The sequence below is a fragment of the Pleurodeles waltl genome, chromosome 11, assembly GCF_031143425.1.
Source record: "Pleurodeles waltl isolate 20211129_DDA chromosome 11, aPleWal1.hap1.20221129, whole genome shotgun sequence".
NCBI lineage: Eukaryota > Metazoa > Chordata > Amphibia > Caudata > Salamandridae > Pleurodeles > Pleurodeles waltl.
Genome location: NC_090450.1, coordinates 579,734,588 through 579,759,367, shown reverse-complemented (window position 1 = coordinate 579,759,367; position 24,780 = coordinate 579,734,588). Strand labels below are relative to the sequence as shown.

The 24,780-nt window shown below is 44.9% G+C and overlaps 1 protein-coding gene across 4 annotated transcripts in view; it reads right to left on the bottom strand.

The window, feature by feature from the left end:
* Nucleotides 1–24,780, bottom strand: part of RHOBTB2 (Rho related BTB domain containing 2) — a 222,118-nt gene that overhangs the window by 74,227 nt on the left and 123,111 nt on the right. Inside the window, exon 1 of one of the 4 annotated variants that reach the window (XM_069214061.1) lies at nt 1,774–2,457. The exons of the other annotated variants lie outside the window; for them this stretch is intronic. The gene's annotated coding sequence lies outside the window, so the exon portion shown is untranslated. Of the gene's footprint in view, nt 1–1,773; nt 2,458–24,780 lie in introns of those variants that run through there. 4 annotated transcript variants of the gene reach the window in all.

Genomic DNA, 24,780 nt, shown 5'->3' with positions numbered 1-24,780 from the left:
GTTGGCAAAACGACCTCCTGAGAACTGTGGAATTGGGAAGGAACTTTTGGAACAAAGGACAAGTCCAGACGCAACACAACTCCATCCTCCGTAAAAGAGAGGAAGGGCTCCCGGGACATGAGTGCACCCAACCCACTAATGCGCCTGACAGAGGTCACAGCTACCAAAAACACCACCTTAAGGGTGACAAATATAATGTCAGAAATATCCAGAGGTTCAAAGGGATGAGAAACTAGAGTCTTGAGAACCAAAGGCCAGTCCCAAAGAGGAAAAAAATGGCTTCACTACTGGACAAGCCAGAGAGAAACCACAAAGCAAACAAACCACCAAGTCATCCACATCCTGCAGATTCCCCCCAAGGAGAATGGAATGACTTAATAGCTTCACAAAACCCTCCCACAACAACTGACGGTCTGAGGGCAGTGAACAATCCAGAGGAGATACCCCAACAGGCTCACACCATCTTTGAAAATGTCACCAATGGCGATTATAGGACTTAAGAGTAGCCGGCTTCCTACAGAGCTGAACACCGCTAAATGCCTGGGCGTTGCAGCCCCCTCCTCTCAACTTCCACAACGACAGGCGCAGCCGCCGAAGATTCAGAAAGGGAACTGATCGGAGAAAACACAGGGAGCAAGGAATCAACCCAGGACCTTGGATCGCCATCAATTTGAGAGTGGGAAACTACGAACTCCGGGTCCAAAAAGGAAGGAAGAATGCTGGATAAGTACTTGTTATGTACTCCCAGGCGGAGGGGGATGGGGTAAGGGATTCAGCATTCCTCGTGTTATTTTTTTTGTTACGAAGATAGGTTTACCTCCATATGGTGATGAAAAGGACGAGGACTGGAAGGACCGGGGGTAATAATATCAGTGACAACAGAATGGAGCACGGAAGATTATTTCAAAGAATGAAGGTATGAATGCCTGGTGCCCTTTCAGTAGAAAGACAGTAGGAGGCCCAAGTGCATATGAGCATAAGCCGATTCTTGTAACACATAACATGAACAATTCCACATTTCCTGCTCTGTAAAAAAATAAAAAAATGTTAAACTCCTTTCCTCCTCACTCCACTCTCTGAATTTATGAGCCAGAAGGGCCCACCAACAAGCAGCCACAGCTAGGCGCAACCAAACGGGCTTTGTTTGCGGGATAATGTTGATACCAAGTATGCTCCAAGTTAGGCAATGGCTACCTGCAGGTCTGGCCGCGCTAATGAGACGAGTGAAAGGAGCCCTTACTGGGCATTCACGTGCCAGCAGAGGCCCCAGTGGGAGCATTCCGTGCTACAGAAGAAGCCCTAATTACCTTTGTTACCAAATAAGCCCAAACTTTGTTACAGAGGTTATCAAAAGGACTTTAACTGTGGCCTTGTGGTACCAAATGTGGCCAAATTGGTTACCAGGTGCCATCAAAGGGACCATAACCGCAGCATTACGGTGCTACCAAACCAGCAAGCTTTTTACAAAGAAAATAGTGAATGGACTATCATTCGTAACTCGGAAAACAGTCCGAAGCCCTCAAAACCAACAATTCTTGGCCAGCAAATGAATTTCAATTTCAGACGTTCAATTTTGCCGTTAGTTTGACGTATGCTGCACGTAACTGCATTGAGTTTTAAGCTACTTCTCTACCGAATGCCAAGCTAGAGAAAATATTTTAGGGGAAACCCCTCCCCAGAGTTGGCACTTACTTCCTCGCGGCTCAAAATGGAATTCTATTAGCTACCAGAAATAGCTTCCTCCCTCCTCCAACACGCTCCAGACCTCCTTACCTCTCAGGGTAATGACGAGACCTCTCCTTAAGCCCCGCATGAAACCATTTCTCCGAGTGGGTTGCTCCTTGCCCGCCCCTCTCCACTCCTTCTCCTCCAGTCCTCACACTCTGGCAATTTCAGTTCTGGCGTAAGCATCTGCCCCTTCAGCTCTTTGTGGAGCTATTTCCGAGTATGTCAGGGTGGCTCGCGCGGTCAACTTTGGGCTCTGAAAACTGCTGAAAAAAGTTCACGTTGACGGGTCCCAACGGTCCTAGCGAGCCCCAGGAGAAAGAAGCCCAAACTGACACTGTATAGGGTTTGGAAGAGCTGCCTTCGGGCCACTCTCCTAGAAAGTCCGGGTATCGGGCGAAAGACCACAGCACAGGGGGTGAGGGTACAGATTATTGCTGAAAGGTCAAGGAAGGCGGTGTGAGTCAGGAAAGGATGCTTCAAGCAGGGGATCCAGGCGGACCTGCTATCCCCGGGGCTAAACGAAAGCAGAAAGCATGTGTGTGTAGGCACACCCTTACACAGAGGTGTGGTCGGAAGAAGAGGTCGTTTCTGAGAGGTTTTGGTGGAACGGACAGTCTCCGGTTGTGGCAAGTGGCGGTGCTCACGGTCCAAGCAGGTGGGTGTCAGGGATATGGCATGCACCCTGGAAAAGATTCACACAGCGCGCCCGCTGGGATCCAGGGATGCTGTAACTCCACACCAAGGCATGCAGGAGCAGGACGGCAGCAGTAACCATAGCAACCAGTGAGGACCCCGCAGCCATGGCAACGCGGCCGAATGCGTGAGCGGATCCCAATCAGGTCAAACCGTCAGCATTCTTAAGTGGTATAGAGCATCTTGCGATGGTATTGGGCATTCTTGTATCTTTTCGGTCGCAGAGCACCGGATACAGACCCTGAAGTGCGGATTCATCACTCAACATCGCTGGGGTCGCTCTGGGTCAACGTGGTTTTCAACATGCCATTACACTAAGGCCACTTGGTATCCAACACTATCTGTTCCAACCCATCGCCCCCATAACCCGAGGCCAAGTTAAGGATGCCATAGTCCAAAACTGGAGCACATCTTCATTTCAGCTACAGGCCACTTCTCCACCCACCTGATTGTGGCCCACCTAGAGCCATGTAATACCACTCTGCTGTCCCAGGAGACTGAAATCACCCCCTCCTCTTCCTCAAACAGGTAACAGTTCTTCTTCCCTATGTGACCTGGCTCTCACACAGCAAATTGACTCTTTGCCAGGGCTAAGAACCACCGGCCCCCATAATAGTTCACCAGCACTCCCCTCCTCTTTCTGTCAGATGTGCCTGGACGTGTATGCAGCACCTGGAGCAGATGTACCCCAGATTTAATGTCTTTTCTCCTCACTGTCTCAGATCCACGGAAACGAATGCTTTTAAAAATTATCCAAGACTAGGTTTCTTGGACTGCAATGGGTGTCGTCGGTGAGCAGACGAGGCTTACTCAGCAGAGGGCGTAGAGGGCTACAGTACTGCAATGGAGAAGCATCATTCTCCAGGTTGAATGAGACCCTGGACGTTTGACCTTTGACCTGTCCAGGATAAACCAGCTCCTTCTTGGGGAAAGCCTCACCCCATTAAGGAGCTCCAGCCCCCTCTGAGACATTGCGCCAAGGCGTGGAGTCTCAGAGACTCCTTCATCCTCCAAGGGATCCTGGCACATCTGGAGACTTTGCTAACAGGTGGAGGGACACACGATGTACATTGAAGATCCCAGGGTTGAACCAAAAGCTCACCTTGTTCTGTATATATTCATCTTCAATAAGAACAGCAGCAATCCTTCTCCCAGGACCCATGCTCTCCTGTGTGGCTATAACAACACATTTCTGAATCATCTTGGCACTCTTGCCTTTCACCCCCAAAAAGATCTATGAAAATCTGACTCTTATCCTCCACTTTAAGGCTCTGCAGATTCCAAATCCTAACTACTTCTCTCCGAAGGCCCCCTGAGGCCCATAACCTCACTTCCACACAGAGGTGGGCCAGCCACTAAAAGTTTGAGCTAGGCTCAAGCCTGAAGCCTGGCTCTGGCTCAGCTCGTGGTCGCAATAGAACCTCAATCTGATAACGAGCAAAGTTTTCATGTGGCTTCTGTGGGTCACCCTCACTACCCTTGTGCACAGAGATAAAAACGACATATTAACATTTTAGGTAAAACGGTGAGACAAATACATACCGATTTACCATTTAGTGGCTGATTTGCAAAAAGTGAAACCAAAAAACCTGGATTAATCACAGTTTCCCTGCGTAGCTAAAATTGCGTGGCCTAGACAAATATTTTACTGATCCACCTTTTTCTTAACTTTCACATACAAAAGCGCTTTCAAATACGTGATTCAGAATATCAGCTGTACAAAAACCTAGTGTGCTGGATTTAATATACTATATTTTGCTCTACCTATAAGTATCTGGGCCACACTCAGGGTTGGCATGACAACTGTGTTGCTTCAATTAACAACACTGTCACCAGGAAAGGGACAAGGCAAAGAATGCTAAGTTCATGTTTACAAACCATCACTTTTGATAAGTAATTCTCAGTGCAGTGTTATAATGTGACGTATTAATGTCAAATCTTCCATGTTGAAGAAATGAACGTTTTTTTAATTTTGAAGAGGCTTTATCATATTTCACCTGATGGTTGTTGCATGAGATACATGATTTATGTTTTCAGGACTCGGGTCATGAAAGGGCTCTAAGAGCCAAGCCAGACCCTTGGCTTGGACCTAACTCGTCTTGCCCGCTTGATAGAGTTGGGTGAGCTTGCAAAATAACAGACAGAGCCATGGAAAGGGTCTGACACAGATAGAGCCTGTTCACTAGCAGAGCCCTAGAAATGTGTGCTATGTAAATCATGTAACAAACACCATGTAAAATATGACAATGCCTCTTCAAAATTCAAAAAAAGTTTTTTGACACAGGAAATGTAGACCTTAATAAGTCACATTATAGCACTGCACTGAGAAATACTTATTAAAAGTGATAGTTTTTAAGTATGAACCATTAGAGAACTAAGAGGAAAGAAGGTTGTCATGTAAACCCTGCACATGGCACAGATTGTTATAAAGCAACATTAGAGTCCATTAAACACAATACGTAGTATTATCAACTCACATATTTGTAAGTGCTTTAAAAGCGATAATGGAAAAAAGGAGTTATGTCAAAATTCAGTATCTGCATAAGATCACACAATTTAAGCAATAAGCCAAGATTTATCCAAGTTGTCTGAGTTCTCGTTAAAAAAAAAAATAAAATCAAACACTTAATGGGTATCTGTTTGTATCTCCTTAATATGTAAATGCTTTTTTTAAAAAAATTGTTTTTAACTTTGTGCATATTTTTTGTAGTTTTTAAATCGCACAAACTCAACCCAAACGTACTGGAGTGCTTTATGAGAGCACCTATTATATACTCCTTCAGATCCAATTCACTTTTGAAAGGCACAGAGAGATTGTAATGGGGACAAATTGTGAGATATATATCTATCTATCTATATATATATATATATATATATATATATATATATATATATATATACACACACACATATATATATATATATATATATATATATTAGTACATGTTCAAACCAGGAACATAAATGGTCCAGTCTAGGGCCAAGTGATATCTAATCATCTCTCTCTCCCTCTCTAGCTCCTTGATCGCATTGTGATGGGGCTGCACCGCCAGCCTCACCCCCCGCAATCCTCTCCGTCCTTTCCTTCCATCCCTCACCCTGGAAATCCGTAAACCCATCTTGCTATCATAGTTCGAGTCTCTCCCACATTCTAATCCGTTGATATTTAAACTTTTTAATACTGTGTTTCCCATAAAACATGAAATCTTTTTAAAGCCCCCCTAAAATGGCATCCAAATTAATAAAGTACACTGTTCCAAATAAATAACCAGTGGTCAGGAAGGCACTAGTAAAAGTAGAAGTCAAAGCTCTCACACACCCAATGGGTGTCATGCTTCATCATAGGGCCTGCTCCTCATCAGGCTGGCGCTACAATGTCCGATGGGCCCCTCTAAGGGGCTCTTTGCCATAAATTGTTTTGGTACATGCCGTGGTTAGACGTAGGAGTAGACTCAGACCTATGAGGAGAAGTGAAGAGCTGGAGAAGGTGTATTAAAATTGGCTCTAGACCATACCGTCAATACCCCAAAATGGCAAACAAATTAGCTCACATTTATTACATAAAACGTAAAACACAGCAAGCATGCTAGAGATTTAAAGAATTTAACTGGGGCTTGAGGGCACACCCTCTAATATTCTGGTTAGAGCTAGGGCGGCGGGCAGAAGCCACTTGTAGGTTGGGATCATTATTGGCTTGAGCTTCCAATGGGACTTTGAGCTGGGGCAGAGCCAGGCTTCAGGCTCGAGCTTTCAGTGGCTCGCTAACCCCTGCCTCTTCTACATCCTCTCCTCTTACCTTCGACGGGTTCCAGCGAGGCCCACATCTTAGGGTACCAGGTGTCCCGGGTTTGCCTGAACAGGCCGGGTTTTTCCACCAGATGTCCCGGCAGACTTCTGGAAATTGAGTTCATGTCCCAGTTTTTAAAGAGGGCCGCCTGAAAACTGTGGGAGGTGATTTTATTGTTTTTCAAAGAAGAGCTAGTTAGCAGGTGTTATCGGAAAGCAGTTTAATTAATAGGAAGTATACTGGTTTTATAAAATGCATTTTACTTGCTTTTTTTGTGATTCTGTGGTGATGAGCGCTGTCATTCTCTGCGTTCGAAGTAAAATTGTAGCCCTTCTTCTATTTTTGTGAAATGTCAAGGTTTTTGTCCTTAAATTTCTGGTCACTATACCACATCTGCCCACTACCCCCTGCCCGCCAAGTGCCTTACGTAGGCTAGCCCCGATCCCTTCTCACTAGCTCATTCCCTGGATGGTCAAATGAGGTTCCAACCTAATTTTGCCGGAAAATTCCAAGTAATAAACAACACAGTGCTCTTGTTCTTGATTTTATTATAACAACACAGAAGAACATTCTGTGAGGTGAAGTTCGATTTCACTTTAGATGAACCAAGTAGACTAAGACACCTGAAGAAAAAGATCTGCGAAAGCAAAACCCCTGACTGGAGCACTGTGTCTTCTGTGACACGGAGTCATCTGGAAACCGCACTCTGACACGTCACTCACGGCCTCGGTGCCACCTGCCGCTGCTCCTGCAGGCACCTCCTCCCTACACACGAGCCCTCCGGTTCAGTGGAAGACGCCGAGGACTCCGCCTTTCTCGAGGCGTCAGAGTACACGTCGCACACCCCTGGACGTAATGCGAAGGCTACACTTCTCCGACCACTGCTTTCCCTTCGTCGAAGAGACCCGCGGCTTCCGGTACCTGCCTAACCCCGCCTCCCTCCCGAGTGCCCGTACTCAGCGCTCGAGCGCCCATCCCTCGGTCACCATGGAAACAGACAAGAGCGCTGCAGTCACCGCGGGGTGTGGGGAGTCACGGCTGGGCAGACGGGGAGGCGCTAACGAACCCTTCACTTACCTCCGCTCCGAGGCTAGAACCCGAGGAACGCGCACCCTGCAGTGATTGCACGAGAGGTGTGTGCACGAGCGTAGTGGACCTTTACCAAAGAATAGACATGGCGCTGTGGCTTGTAAACAGATCTACTCTTCCACAACCGCATTAACCATCACATTTTACAAGCATGTTAGCATACAACTGCAGGTCATCAGTAACATTGACTTCTCTCAAGCTTTCCCTTTTAACCACTGGGTCCTATAGCTTGAATTCAACCCCTTCAATAGAGAGAGGGGGGGGGGGGGAGGGTTTCCAAAGCTCGATAGAAGTTTCTTGTGTTCCAAATCTCACATCTTATTTTTATGCACAACCCTAAACAACAGGAACCTTTTTAACCAGATGCACTTTTTCGCCAAACTGTATTGTGGAAGAGTACATAGACAATAGTTTGAACATGTGGGAGGAAGCAGAATTCCAACTTTCCTTTAATGCGCTGAATAAATTCATAAAATAATAATCTCAAATTTGCAGCCACTACCTGTAGACTTGGTCACTGCACCAACGGAAGGGAGTTTATTCCATCAAGGACGTGAAAAACAACTTATAAAACTCATTATAGGTTTGCAAAAATATCATGCTACTGTTAAACTTCCCTTAGTAGCACTACTCTGAAGGCAACATGGCAGTTTCTAGAGAGGCCGTGGAAGGCTACTGTAAAAATAATACATTGATCCTACATCAAATGAAATCTCGAGTGATGATCATAAACCCAGGACAAATCAAAACCAGGACGGCGATCCTTAACTAAACTTGGAAACTTTAAACAAAACACAGGCCTTCCAATACCTGCAGCTTCAATTTAATGGTGACACAAACCGGTTGTCCCATATGGAATTCTCTACAAATAAAGCTCAGAGGGTGACACATAGATTAGTAATCCAGTAAAACAGAGTCTAATAAATGATGCAAGGATACAAGGTATTCTAGCTTATGACGTGAACACCTGTAGAGCTGGTAAGATTTGGAAAATTTGATAAGATCTTGCAGGAAACCCTCTTCCAAATAGCAATGGAAGCAATTGATGCAACACTTGAACCAGATATAACATGTACATCGATAAAGAGTAAAAATGAGCTGAATTATCAATTCTATAAAGAGACACAGCACTCAAGAAGCCATCTTATTGACGGATGCTGGAAAGAGCCCTGTGACGCCAGGCTTCAATGCCAGATGAGATGGTGTCTGGGAAAGAAGACAGCAGGCCTAGAATGAAGGAAAATCATTCCCCATAACTTAGAAAAGACTACAACATCAGCCAAATGGAACATGGAAACAAGAACAGATCAAATACTTGAAGAGGCAGGGGACGATCACAAATGAGTACCATGGAAAAAAATCTTTGCCTCGCATGACAAGTCACCACCCTATGTTTTAGCTGCAACAGCAGTGTAAGAAAGGAAATTGTTCACACAATCAATAAAGAATATCCATCCTTTAGCACAGAGAAAAGATTAAATAAATCAGTGAATGGACTCTGCCGGAGCAGCATGAACACAAAGGAATTGTGCTATATTTTGTGTTGATCTGCCTGGGACACACCATTAAGGTACAGAAGTGTAAGGCAGCCATGACAAACATAAAGGTTTCAAAAACATTAGACATAATGATCTACCTTTATGTGATCACATCTATGAAGGACAGGAATGTTGGTGGTCTTTACTGTGGAAGATCTGGAGCTAAGGGCACGAGGAGTACCCCACACACAAACCCTGGATGACTTCCTAATGGTCATGTACCATGCATTTAAGTTTTATATCTGGTCTGGCCGTTGATATGTAACTGTGCTATACAACGAGACAAAGAAACCCCCAGAGCTGGACTTTCATACTGAACTTCCACAGTAGAAAGTGAACAGCAAATAATAATGCTTGTTTCTTTTTATTTATCCACCTTTTAAATATATCTTCTTGCATCCCTTCCATTTTTGCTTATTTACGTTTAAAATCTTGTAGTGTGATGTTTAAATAGGGTCTGCACAACAGAAACACGCCCGAAGCGCCCAAATAAGCACATTAAGGAAAGTGTGGAGAATCATCATAGAAGAATGTGAGCTGACAGTGGCAAGGGAGCCACGCCACAGTCTCAGCTACTATAAAGTCCAGAAACACTTCTGCCACTACATGGGGTACCAAATCATTGTAATGGCGGCTAAACTGCGCCAAAGGCAGGGCTGAGAAGTGAGGACCTGCATAACGAGTCTGAAGGAATTCACCTATCGAGGCTCACTGTGACTTAATGTGGCAAGCAGCCGCCTGCTGTTTGCAGAACAAACACACCAACGAGGTTTGGCACACAATGTGTATTTGGAAAAGGAGAAATCGGCATCCTGACAGAGGTGTGAGGGAGACGAGGCTCTGTCATCAGGAAGCACAACGTAGATGTGCGCAAGGGATCACAATAGCTAGCTTTTTAGGCATTCAATAATGTTGTAAATAAATCTATCGATTGCCTTTTAGTACAGTTTTGTTTCATTTTTTATCATTAAATTAGGAAATGTAGCTACAAAATTTTCACTGTCATGTGCACAGACTTTTTAAAGTTTTCCTCACAGTTTTGTTTGCCACGAACATCAAAAAAGATTCCCACAACCCTTGAGAGAATATTCTGAATATCAGGAAGCCTGTAGAGAGGTGTTCTGTGACCACCCAAGGAAATCATTCCTGCTCGCAATTTTTCTATCTTTGCAACCTTTTTAATTTAATTCAGGTGTTTTTTTACATTTTAAAGTTAAGAAAACATTACAGAACAAAGGTAAACAAGCATTTCTAATTCAACAGGTCTCACATTTGCTTGAGTTAGAGCTTTTGACATTGTAAATTTATAACCTGACTTTTCCTGCCACCTAAATTGGTCAACCCTGCCTCATAATTTTATCTTTTCCTGCCTTAGAATTCTAGTGGCCCAGCATTTAACTAAAGCAGTCCCATTTACTTTCCTCCTCTATCTGCAGCAACAAATGAAAATGTTGCCATTTAGCAACTTAATTTAAATCTGCCATACTAATTTCAATAGAATACCACTTTCACCACCCCACCACCAGAGGTGCTGGCTGGCTAACACAATACCCCCCAAAAAGACACAAGACAGCCAAAGAGGAAAAATAAACTAGAAGGGTCACCCAAATATATTAAGATTGTGCAAACAGTGATAGTGTAATAAGGATGTTAAGTTGGCCTGAATTATGGTCATAATTGTAATACGGAAAGATCATTAAAACATATACAATCATATAAACCTTTATCAGTAGTAAACATTTGGCATTAGACTGTAATTCTCAAAGCAGCTCCACAGAGCACTACCACAAAAATATAATTTGTAAGAAACAAGGTCATGTAACCATATTGTTAGCCCCTACAGGGGATAACCCCATTAAAAAACAGGAGAAAGTAATGCAATCTAACAATATACTTAGCCCCTAGAATGCATTTTAGGGCTAGCATGCCTGCTGCAATGATATTACAAACAGGGCCTTTAAAACAAAACTTCTCCCAGCTGTAAAACAAACGGTGTAGCCCTGAGAAAGCTTAAAAGACACTGCATGGTGGGAGGAGTTATTATTGTGGTATCCCCATTAAGGTAGTGTTGGAAATCCAGATGTAGACAGAAAGAGCATTTTAAAGATGGTCCCATTGTGCGAGGACCACCACAGGCTGAGTTATGACCAAAAATGTTTTGTAACAGTAATGCCCTGCAAAGCATTATGGGGCGGGTTTTTGTGCCACGAATATTATAGTGTGTTGACTTCAATTCTCAGAGTAGCCCCTAGAAGACACCACAATAAAAACAGCATTTGGAAAAAACATGGTCATGTAACCATACAGTCAGCCCCTACGGAATGAAAAAAGAATGGAAGAAAGTAACGCAGTGTAATCATATATTTAGCCCTTAGAGGGGATAGTGCATTACACATTTGTAAGGCTAACAGGATTATTGCAATGATATTACAAACAAGACCCATAAAACATAACTTCTCTCAGTTATAAAACTAAAGTTCTAGCCATGAGAAAGCTTAAGAAGATAATGAATGGTGGTAGCGGTTATTATTTTGGAGTCCCCACTAATATAGCGTGGGGACCCAGAGATAATGTAGAAAGAGCACACCGCGTTCCCTGTTTTGAATGTAGTCCCATTGTCCTAGGACCACCACAGGCTGAGTTATGAGCAAAAATCTCTTGTGAAAGTAATGTCCTTCAAAGCCTTGTGGGACCAGTTTATGTGCCACAAATATTTAATATGCAATATGATTGTAATGCTTCGAACAGCCCCTAGAGGAAATTAACAACAAAAATATCACTTGTAAGAAACATGGTGATGTAACCATAGTTAGACCCTAGAAGACATAACCACACAAAAAACACGTGATGTAACTAGAGTTAGACCCTAGAAGACATAACCACACAAAAAACACGCAATAAACAGTGCAACGTAACCATATATTTAGCCCCTAGAGAACATAGTACATTACATATATTCAGGAACATCAGGCCTACAACAATATTACAAACAAGGCTCTCAAAACACTCTGGTAAACAAAAGTTCCAACCATGAGAGAAATTAAACAGACACTGAATGGTGGGAGGGGTTATTATTTGGGGTCCCCACTAATCGAGTGCGGGGATCCAAAGATAAAGCCAGAAAGAGCACATTGTTGTTAACATTTGGTGGTGGTCCCATTGCCCTAGGACCATCACAGGCTGGGTCATGAGCAAAAATGTTTTGTAAAAGTAATGCCCTGCAAAGCATTATGGGTCAAGTTTTCCAGAGTGCAGTGAATATTATAGTATCAGCTCCCCCCCTGTGCTGGGAGAGCCACTTTCACTTTGAGGATTTCTGTTTTAGGTAAAGCATTCACCAATTTCAATTGTTTTAAGGGGAGGGCCACCAAAAATGACTCTCATTTACTGCCTGTGTGTGTACAACAAATGCTTAACATAACACTACCCTCTGATAAGCCTAACTGCTCGACTACACTACCAAAATAGAGCATTAGTATTATCTGTTATTGCCTCTGTCAAGCCTCTTGGGGAACCCCTAGGCTCTGTGCACACTATCTCTCTCTTTGAGATAGTATATACAAAGTCAGCTTCCTACATATGCTTAAAGCGCAGATTCCCTTTGAAATCAGATAAAATGTGGAGTTTACGGTCTCTGAACTCACAAATTAAAAATACATCTTTTAGTGAAGTTGGTTTTTAAATTGTCTGTTTGAAGATGCAACTTTTAGAAAGTAGGCTGTGACTCTGCCTGTTTGTGGATCATCTGTCTGGGTCAGTTTGACAGTTGGGCTGTTTTGCACCGCTCTAGACAGAGAGGCAAAGGAGGCGGGGTGTAGCCTGCATATCCTGAGGAGCCATCTGAGCTAGAGGGGAGGAAGGAGTGGTCGTTCACACCTGAAAGAACTGTGCCTGCCCTCACACAATGCAGTCTCCAACCCCGTGGTGTGTGTCTGGGGCCTGGCCAAGGAAGGATCTCACAAACACTTGAGACTTTGCTTTGAAGTTTGTCAACTTCAAAGGCAAAAAAGGGGTATAAGAAGAAGGCCCAAGACCCCAGAATTTTAGAATCTGTTTTGTGCTGTTCTGGAGGAGAATCCACCATGAGGCCGCTGGCCTACACCGTGACCTGCCGACGCCACACGGAGCCGCATTGCCCCGCATTGCACCGCAACCCTGGTCTCACCAATGCTGTCATCAGACGACTTCACTGAGCCGGTTCTTGCACCGCACTGTGGGCCCGCACTCCAGCATCACCTGCTAACGCTGCAACCTGGACATCCCCGACGAAACCACTCCTGCTGACATCGGTGCTGCTGCCTGCACCGTGGCCTGTGGACAGCGCTTGTGAGGTACATGAAGCACCATGATGTCCCACACCGCAACCCTGGTCCAGCGACGCCTGCATCATCGACTTCTGTATCGTCACCAGGCATCCTGCCTGCACAGTGGCCTGTGGACACCGCCCGAGAGGGTCACAAAGCGCCGTCTCATCCCACACCGCTGGCTTGGGCATCCCGACAACAGCGCTTCAGCAACAACGATGCTGCTGCCTGCACCGTGACTTGGTGACACCGCACGTCGCACCGTCCCGCTCCACACTGCAGTCCTGGTCTCACCGACGCCGCTGGACGCCGTCACCGAGCCGCTGCCTGCACCGTGACCTGAGGGCACCGCATGTTGCATTGTCCCGCTTCGCACCGCAGCCCCGAGGCCAGCGGTCCTGATTTCATCAGCCCAGAGTTCGATTTCCGAAGTGCATGCCTTCAAGGACCTGACGACTACCGCACCGACTCCGGAACCGACACCGTGATGCCAGTGATGCCACTCCTTGGAGCTCACCACAAGGACCACGATGCCCTGCAAATCCAAGGTATTGTTTGCGGGTCTTCCCGACACTGTAGCTGGCCTGCGACGCTGCAGCTGGCCTAAACTGTTGGTTTTGTTGATCACGACGCCGAGATAGCCCCAGGTGGAGCTATCGACTTTAAGGAACTGTATTTTTGAGTAAATCTTGCAGAATTCATATTTTTATTACCGTATGTTGAATTTTTATCATTTTCATCTTGTTTTATATAGATAGATATTGGCTATTTTTCTAAAACTGGTGTCCTTTTGTAGTGTTTTCACTTATTACTGTGTGTTATGTACAAATGCTTTACACATTGCTTCTGAGATAAGCCTGACTGCTCGTGCCAAGCTATCAAGGGGGTGAGCAGGGGTTATCTCAGCAGGTATCTCCCTTATCCTGACTAGACCGAGGGTCCCTAGGTGGACAGGGTGCAAACCGACTGCCAACTTGAGACCCCATTTCTAACAGACATCAAGTGATTTTTGAAAGGCAAGCCCACGAATGAGCGAAAGTGATGGGCATGACATGGGCATGGTTAAAAGCCCACAATATGTACAACAGGTCAAAGTGCTTGCGCGCACAACCTAAAAATATAGAACAAGGTCTATAAACTTTCAATTTGCACTGAATGCTATCACTGTGCCCCCTGAGGCGCATTTAGCCTAAAACCTGTTGCACACAATTTAGTTACTTTACAGACACACACCTGTGAACTCCCCCGCATTTGGGGCTGTCACCCGCTTTTTTTCGTATTCATTCCCAATTCTCGTAATGGGATTACCCTCTTAAACGCCTGACGTCAACTGCATTTTTTAATCGAGATGTTGACAAGTGTGAGATAAACCACAGATTTCTTCATGTTTTGTATTTGGAGCACTATTTAGCGTTCCAGAACAACATTAGCACGGGCAGATTTGCAGCCAGTGCTTAAATCAGAGCATAAACATATTATAAATCACACCATGTTACACAGAAGCAAAAACTAAGAATAATCACAGTAGAATGCAGTAAGTCGGTATCCAAGTAACAAAACATCACGCACATACCTAGTAGCTGCATAATTACTTTAAAGAGCCGATTTTCTCAGACTTAACAATAGTCGGCGAGGAATTCTTAAGAGTCTTTATTTTCAAAAGCCGGTTGGGGCTTTGGGGGGGGGGGTGGAACCGTTCCAGGGAGATTTGGCAGAGCTGCAGGTTAAAATCTGCAGCCGTTTCGTTGTTCTAGGCTACCTAAAAACTTTATTTTTCCACTAGCCAGACCTAGGGGAACGCTACATCAGTCAGTCAATCCTTTAGTCATGACAAACAGACCACCCACCCTCTCTCAGAATAACTATAGTGAATTCCGAAGGAAACTATGGCAATGAGAAGCTACAGAGAGAGTAGATGGAGGGAGATCTACCAGAATAAAAGCTGGTGAAGCATACCACCGATGTGCAGTCATCCATGTAACAAGGACGCACAGTCCTAGATGATTCAAGAGCGACTGCAAGCTTGTATACAATTCTGAAGCCAATACTTCTCAACCGAGCAAAATGTACACATCTGTGCTAGGCATCAGAGGTCATCCTTACCAAAATAATTCACAAACAGCATGCCAGACAATTAAATGGTGAGCACTAGAAATGAAAACGTATGCCAGTACCAAAACCTGCACAAGGCTGTCAACTCACCCGAATCTTATTATGAAAAGTGAGTTTTGCTAACCCGACCCGAGAAAGAGAACTCAGTCTCCGAAAGCCTCCACCCCTACTATAAAGCTTGTCTGAGCGAGTTACTACATAGGAAGTCCCCCGAACACAAGCCAACTCTAAAACAGATGAAAAGTTCCTCCACTTCTAAGTAACTAAGAATATATATCTCCTCGTGTACCACGACTCTTCTGTTTTCACTGTTCTATAGTGTCTCACTTTTCGACAGCTTAGGTGTATCTGAGTGTGTAAACATTCTTAAGAGAAGATAACGAAAACCCGGTGTTCTTAAAGGCACAGAAGAGAGGCAGCCGAGGAGGATAAGGGCTGTGCCCTAATGACAACAGAGTAGCATTGTTCTCTTGGGACAACTATTGGAAAACAGCTTAACGTTAACTGAATCAACCTTTACCCGCATGCAGGACTGGGCCCTCTTGCACTGCTACAACTTTGGATGGACTGGAAACATGAATCTGCAGCTTTTTCTCTGCAGATATGAATCCATGTGAAAATCTTTAGACACCTCTTCTACCTTTTAATGCATGATCTGAAAATGTTAACAAAAAAATAGCTATCGCTGAAATGGATCAAAATCACTGCACATTAGGTGAAAAGCCAGCCCTGACACCTTGTAAATGTTAACGACTCACACCTCAACAGCTGATTGCTAAATACAGGCAATAAAGAGGTGACCTTCCCAAATGGTGGAGTGGGAGAAAGCTTTTTGACTGCAGCAGGAAATATAAAGTCTATTTACATAAATGTAATTCAAATAGGATGGAGAGAATGATTCTAACTTTATTTGTGATGAAAATGTTTGGTTTACCGATTCTCACACAGACAGGTTTGCACCACAAACTGTTCTTAAAGTAGCATTTACTTTAAGGGGGCATTCAGACTTCAGTAGAAACCTAAATATGTAGCATCTCTTTTTAACATTCAGTACTGAATCTTAACACACCTCAATCCTGGGCCTTTGATTAGCAGGGCTGCAGTTATTCTAGAGAATCCATTTCTTCCCATACCCAATCGGACGCCCGCCCTACTAAATACTTAAAATTCCCTGTGAGGATAGCTACTCGGGCTACCACTGGTAACACTTCATTTGCGCCGTTCAGGGCACCAGGAGGGTCCATCTTGTCTTCCATCTAAAGCTAAAGATCAGTGTGCTGTTTCAAATTCCTAATCTAATTTAGATAATACTGTTATGGGTTGGGTTGTGTAGATATATATATAATAATAATACATGCAAGTGTGCAATCCCTGTATATATCTCCCATATTCAATGTCGTTAGTACAATCGAGTTGTGACATATCTGGCCACCTGCAATAGGAAAATGGCCTATCTTCTCAACTATAACAAGTTATTACAGCTGTATTCTGCTATCACAATGCATGCTACCAGGGCAAAAGGCAGGTCATGCAACAGAATCACAGCTGAAGTTTAAACAAAGAAAATTAGAACTTATTTTTGCTCCTTCCAATCTGTTTTTCTAAAATCAACACAGATCAGCAGAAAAGAAATATTTAGGCAGGATTTATTCCACATCATTTATCATTACAGGAAAATAGAATCTTTGTATGTGTAGCAAGGTGGCAGTATTATGTGGTACAGTTTGGGGGTATTACCATGTGATACTAATATATTACCCAGAATGGACCTCGGGTTCGCACCAGTAAACCTAAGCTCACTCTCGGTACAGTGGCACTTAGAAGAACACATGTAAAACATTTCTCAATATCAATATGGATGATAAGCAACTGACATGACTTAAAAGAAATCCAACACCAATTTAGAAAAATACAGCAGATTTTACCCTAATTTACACACCAAAACAAACTTTGTATCTTACATACAACCAGAACTGTGGATTTTTAAAGCGTTTAAAAATAAATGCACTTTTAGTTGTCAAATGAATACCGTTGAAGTCAATGGGAGAAGGCACAGTGTGCAATTGGCCACTTGTGGGGTGAGTTCTGTGGAACCCACCTGGAGTTATGGTCTGAGGGGTTCTTAGATCATGTTTCTAGACTCAGTACATTTTTACCTTGCCCAGGGAGTCTGGTTGCATAGGTAGCCTTGGTGTCCTTGGAAAAGAATGTGAACCGCAAGTGCTGTCAATCAAAGATCTAGCACTCTGCAAAACCACACTTTGAGATAGAGTTACGCTCTACCCTCGGACAGTAGATGCCTTTGGGGTCCCAGGACCAGGATTTCACAGCTGGCACTCTGCCACCATGTCCAGTGGCTCCAGGTGCAGAGGTGGCCTTGCAGCTATCGATCACGGGAAGATGCTTTGACACTTAGTCGAAGTCTCCTTCTTCAGGATGCAGGATCTCAGCAGTGGGGTCATTGCTGATGTTGGTCACTATTGCTGGGAGATGCTCTGGAGTTGGTGACATCCAGGGATGGGTCGGCTACTGAGCTGGTGACCAACAACCCTTGGCACCGGCAAAAGCAATCCATGGGGACTTTGTTGGCTGAAGTTCGACAGGAGTGGTGTAGCGGTTCAAAACTTGGTGTGAGTCTCACTACAACTCCTGGGGTGAAGGTCACAGATTTTCTTTGGGCTCACTCGAGAGGGCCCGACGGGTTGCACTTCTTGGGACACAGCACGACAATTCTTCTGCAGGTTGCAGGTGACTGGTTTGACTAGTCAGGGGAGTTTGCTTCAGTTTCTGGCATCCACCGGAGTCCCTCTTGCTAGGGGCAAGAAGCTTTTGCCACAGGTGCATGTCAAACACACAGTTCCAGTATATGGTCTCCTCAGGGCATTTAAGTGTCCTTTCTTTGCGCTGCTGCGTAATCCAAAGTCCTACTGTCGGTGATGGTGTCTTCTCTATGCCTCTTCTCAGATTCAAAGTCAGAACTGAGGTTCTGGTGCCATGGGAGCCCATTAAATCCTAGTTTAGGGGGTGTTACAGGTGTGAGGATCAGTGACCAATGGGCTACTGGTCCCTGCAGCTAGTCCATCCCTGAGGTGACGATTTCTGTGGGAGTATGTCACTTTTCTACCCAGAACCCACTAATTCAGGGTTTGCCAACACTGCAGAAACGTTCCTCAGCTGTACAGACCTCCTATCCCACCCTAAAGGTGTGGCTAGCCTCTTGGAGACGTACGCCTCCTGAATAACTTATTTTCCCCACCTGTCAACCTGGACAGGGTGAAAAGGGCTTTGTCCTCGAGTGGGGGGCAAGGGTTTACATATCAAGGACAGTGAAAGCCTTTGCAGCTCACTGCCTTGATTACTGCGAGCACTAGCCATCCTGTGAGGGTGAAGAGGTGACCCCCTCCCTGTCCAGGCCCTTTGTCTCCGGCCTGGAGGAAGTGTTAGCACAACCAACGGGAGGGCATACTCCTTTCTTGGTGGCAAATGGCTCAGGGGGAGCTGGCCAAGGCAAGAGAAAGCTGGCAACTTGGAGGGCATCCTCTAAGAACACCGCCAGTGTACATGCTAGCCAATTTACTGGACACGAGAAACGTGCTCAGGGCTAAAAAGCAGGGTGTTTGACACCAAACAGAGGGGAAATCAGTTGAGCCATCATGGAGCTGGACATCTGGGGTTTGCCCGGGTGCCAGCTCAAGTTATCCTATGGACCACTGGTCACTTGTGGTAGTATTAAGTTTTAAAGGCTATCACAGGGTCATATAGGCGTGTGAAAATTTGTCCACACTCACAAAACCGTGCACTCTGCCTCCTGGCCTACAGGAGGACTGCCTTCGAGATGAGACTGACCTGTGCTATGGACATTAAATGGACTCTGCCTGTACTTGGTGTGGGAACAATCAAACTCCAACAAACAAGTTGCTCGTGCAGGCTGACATGGCAGCTCTACAGACTTTGCTTTTACTGGGGTCAAGCAGGGTGGCACAATCAGTGCTGCAGTCCTGGTGACCCCTTTACCGCCCTTGCCCTGGGTACCAATGGTACAATTTACTAGGGCTATACAGAGGTGGTAAAGTCCTTGCTAATTGGGTACCATTCACAGTACCATTTAAGGGAAAGAGCACTGGCACCAAGCTCTGATTAGCAGGCCTCAGTACACTTTCAGATCAAATATGACAGGATCAGTAGCCTAAATGGGGTCAAAAAGTGCGGTGGGGGCATCTGCAAAGAGCCCAGTTCCATACAGTATATTTCTGCACACTCTGAGCTAGAGCATTTTTTAAAACCTGACTTACCTTAAGTTAATTCTAATATCGTTTGCAATATATACCTAACTCCTTTTGGTGGGTTTAATTTTGCACTAAACATTCTACTTTTATTGTTCATATCTGCAAGTCATGGAATTCTAAGTGGTTTGCAATATCCTTATAATGTGCAGCAGTAGTATTTTATCCCATGTACATTTAGTAAGCCATAAGGATATATGTTTGTATTCTTTAGCAACCATTACCTCTTTTTCATAAAGTGTGTGTACGCTTGCGCTCTCTGGATGGGACCCACAATCTCTGCTGTGCGCACAGACAGGTACACTGTTTCTGACAACCTTGGACAGCTAAAAAGACCTTCTTGATGGGAGAGAGTAACCAAACAGTTATTTCAGGACTCGAAAGCTGTTATGTGTGGCTGTAAGACTAAGGCCCTCATTACAAGTGTGGCGGTCTCAAGACCGCCACACTTGTGATGGTGGTAGGACCACCGCAGACAGGGAGGTCTGAATGCCCTATTATTCCTGTGGCAATTGGGCCACGGTCTGACCGCCGGCACCACCAGGTTGCCGCCTGTCAACGGCCTGGCGGTCTCGGCCATCCCAATCCCCCAGGGCAGCGCTGCTTGCTGCAGCAAAGGTTGGTGGAAAAGGGGCATCGGGGCCCTCATGGACAGGCCCATCGCGCATTTTACTGCCAAAATTACGGGCAGTGAAATGTGCGCCGGGTGCTGTCGCACCCAATGCACCACAAAATTGCTGCGGCTTGATTATGAACTGGCATCAATGTTGTGGTGAGTTTTCCGCTGGGCCAGTGGGCGGAAACGCTGTTTTGCCCACTGGCCCAAAGGAAAACGTCTATTAGGGCGGCCAGCATTCCGCCAGCACTGGCGGTATGCTGGCTGCAGCGGCTTCGGCGGTTCTTAAAAAAGACCGCTGAAGTCATAATGAGGGCCTAAGTGCTGAGCTGTGAAATACAGATTGACAGAAGCTTCTTGATTTTATCTTGATCAGATATACATGTTTATTTACTATCATCATGTGAGCTCCGATGCCCAGCGACCTGCCGTGATCACAGCTTTAGATATGAATCCCATAAAACACACACATTTGTGAGGCCATAACACCACAAGAGCACAGGCGTCCCAGGTAAATAACCCAGGCCTACTTTGCTGCTTGGTGGACAACAGTAAATACAATATAAGATTGGGGCGCAGTATTGCACAGGTACCCCAAGATGCAGCATTTAAATTTCAAGGTCCCACATCAAAACCTTGTTTGACCTTGTCATACCATCATCAGGTTGTAATGAATTACTACATTTTTACCAGCAGCAGCTCCAACTGTGAAACGTTTCATGTCACAGATCTATGGTTATTTTACATTTGTATGCAAAGGTAGTGAATGAGTAAGACTGTGACCTGGCAAGTTTGGATTCAAATCCTCAAAACCAGTATTAGGGTACAGGAGCACATCTGAGAGCTAATCATAGACACTCCTCAATGACGGTCCCTTCTCCTTGGACCCTGCCTTATCAGTACATACTCCAAAATCTCTAACGTGTTCTGCGGCGGAGCCAGGACTTCAGCAATGCTGTCATCACTACTCAGGATGCCATCTATACAGGAGAGCACCTAATAGCTTTTAAAACTCTGGTAACAACGGGGCGCACAGATAATGGACTCTTCATGGATTGGGAGTGACTGGAATATAAAGGACTTTTAACCGTGAATCAATAGACCATTTAGACAGGAATTGACTCATTCAGGACACTTCTGCCACAAGCAGAATCTTGACCTAGCTAGAAATAGTGCTCAGTCCAGCGCCCTGCAGACAGACTGTACTTCAAGCTTCTAATTCCGGTTGAGAATAGTGGAGGAAGCCGCCCTGGTTGCGATATTTTAATCCTTGTTTTGGAGCAATATAGGGTCCTGACTTGGATACCAATGGCCTAAGGCTCTTGATCGTTGTGCGATGCCAACCCTGTCTGATTCAGGGTTGCCAGGAAGCAGTTTTATCTGGTTTCTCCCACCCTTATAGGTTACAACACCCTGTGTCTGCCTGCTGGGAAGATTGCTGTTTTCAGCCTATGAAGAAACAGAGGACAGTGCTACCTGAGAGAGTTAGTGCCTGCTCTCCGGCTCTTACCAGACAAAAGTGGTCAGGGGCCATTACAGAAGAGGGAGCCCAGCCATAATGCCCTGCCGAGGAAAACCAATAAAAGCACCAAGAATAAGGTGACCTATGGGCAGATAAAAAAAAGACCTGAGTAACTGCATAACCATTTTGACCAACCTTAGCCCCAACGCAGTCACAAGTTGTGATCCAAGACATGGTGGGTTCGCCAGACCTCCGGGTAATGCACGCCTGCTGGAAATGCAGCTTGCAACGCACAAGAACCACATCCCCATTCTCACTGGAATTGCCACTGGCCTGCCTGAATGTACTCCCTGGTGGAGATGCCATCGCGGGTGTCACAAGACTTGCATCGTACGGCATCTCTGTGATTGGGAATCTTTTCTGCAATGGGGAACTGAGGTCCTTTGAAGCACTGATGGCACAATTTGGAGTCCCGCCGGGGTTGTTCCTTATGCATAGATCACTCATAGCACTCATACAGCGACATTGGAAACAGGGTTCAAGGGAACCTCCTGCTCACGCGGGATACCAGGCTCTCTGCACAATAGGGGGAGATCAAAAAGTCGTATCCACACTGTATAAAATTTTACATAAAGACACTCTACTCCTTCTTGATAGGTTATGGACCCTCTGGCAAGAGGATATTGGGGAACCCATAGACGAACCTCAGTGGGGGAAAATCACAGCACATATCAGCACAGTATCTATAAATGCCCGTTTTAAACTGATTAATCTATACATATACCACAGAGCATACCTTAGCCCCGCCAAGATAGCATCGATGTACAAAACGTTGAATAGTACATGCCCCCAGTGCTCAGAACTGGAAGCAGACCTGATACACATGTTATGGAGATACGGGACACTGGAGCAATATTGGGATAAGGTTTTGCATAGTGTAAATACAGTAACGGACAGGAGACTCAGGTCTTCCCCAATAGATGCCTTGTTGGGGTGATTCCCCAGACCCCACTCAGGGAGAACTACAACTAAATACATTGACCTGGCATTGATCCTGGCTAAAAGGGAGATCACAATGCACTGGAAGGACCCCAGGGTCCCACCAATATCAAGATGGCGGGACACACTAGTTAAGTGGGCCGAGGGAGAAGGGAGGGTTTTGCATCAAGAGGCAGCAAAGGGGGCTGGGAATGCAGATATGGCGCAGCAATGGGAGCACCTCCTGGATTGCCTTAAAGACCTACAAATTGTTGCCCAGGAACAAGTCACATCATCGAAGGAGTCCGATGTAGCTTAGGATCAGAATCACTAGAACATTAAAATGTGCTGGCTTAGACTCAAACGTTTCAGTTGTCGCCCGGAGGGGCATTGCCGGAACAGTGACTGTAACCTGGAAATGGAGTTGATGCAGGGAAATGGGGCCAGGGAGAGATATTACCTGGGAAAGTTGATCTGTTACATGTTTGTTGATAAAACACCAATAAATATATAAAAAAAAAAAAAAAGTAGTGATCCAAGACGGCCAAAGCACTCCAGAGCTGCCTGTGTGAGACCGCACATTGCCCTTGTCAACACAGATGCTATCAGACCTGCAGTTTCCCTAGGTATTCTTCTTCCAAAGTCTGCAGTACTGAACTACCACTGAAAAATGCTGTAGGTACACAATCACACAGCCCTGTTTGCTTCCTGTGGCCCACACTTATTTCATTTGGACTTATGAACAAGTATACTTTGAAACATTTGGTGTACCTGTGTGAGTCTTATTTTTAATGCAATTTATTTGTGTTAACAATAGAAGCAGATTTCAGTATAAATGCATCTAATTTGTGACTCTGCAATTACTCATTGACTTTAGTGACAATAATGTCAAGTTCCATCCCTAAGTGACCATCTTATGGGGCTTATGCCCTGACTGCTCTTCCTGCTTTACTGTGTGAGCTTAGGGAGCTGTGAAGGCTGTGCTTCTGAATTCCCAGTAGTATGCACGTCAATATGGAGGGCCTGCAGTACCACTATCCGGGTTAGGAGCTGCTCTCTAGTTCACTATAAGGTCTAGATAAGTGTCTGACGGTAGCCTACGAGGTAGCAATGGCCAGGATCCTTTTTCGCACCTGAGGCTATCGTCCCTACAAGGTCTCCAAAGAATCCTATCACTTCTACTATTTAAAATGTATTTAATGTTTCAAATCTTTCACACGCATCTATTTAAATACATCTGTCTATTACAACAAAATGCATGTTTTTTTAATCTCTCAATCCTTTGACACAGTGGGCCACACCTAATTATGCATGCCTCCGATTCTAGAAGCAGCTCTTGGCATACCAGTCCATTAGCTGCCCAAGTCCTGGCTCAGCAGCTCTACGTGTGTGATTTTGAACAATAAAGGAATGCATGGATACGACTTAAAGAATAGTCTGCAATATATTCTGGGATGAATGGATCGAAGCGCATGCATGGTATGAGGATACTACTACACTTTGAAAGGCACTGACGGCTACCGATGTGATATGGAAGGTCCCCAAGTTGGTAGAAAGTTCAACAGAACCTTGAAGCTCCAAGGATTTAGGCACGCAGTGCTCTTCTGGCCAATACGCAAGTTCACTACAGACACACCTAAAAACAGATTAAAATTCCCCTTCCCATAAATACTCGGTTTAGCACTAAACCCAATGGAAAACATGAAGAAACCAAGAGTTATACACAGCTCGAGATGTCCTTCAAACAAAAGTAATCGGGAGCTGCCAAATTTCTAACTACGAGAAAAAAATGTTGTGTTATGCCAAAGTAAAACTGACCAGTGAGATTACCTACTGCAATTCCTCTTGTCATAGCCTTATTATTGGACTGATCATATTAAAAGTAGAAATTCTGAAGATTTGCTTCGGAACGTTTCTGATCTGGAAATATGCTTTCCTAGTGACCTGGAGTTCATTGACCACGTTATAACTGTGGCTTACTTGAACTGGTCATCCAGACAAATAATGATACTACAGAACAGTGCTTCAAACGGAAATATAGAAGTACTGGTACTTACGATTTAGAGTACCTGTTTCAGTGCCTAATTTGAGCTAGTTGTTTCTGGTGCAGGGCACCTGCACTTATTTTTGAGGGCCGGCACTTAGTTTCCAGCTTCAGGCATTTACTGCGAGCAAAAGACACAGATGGGA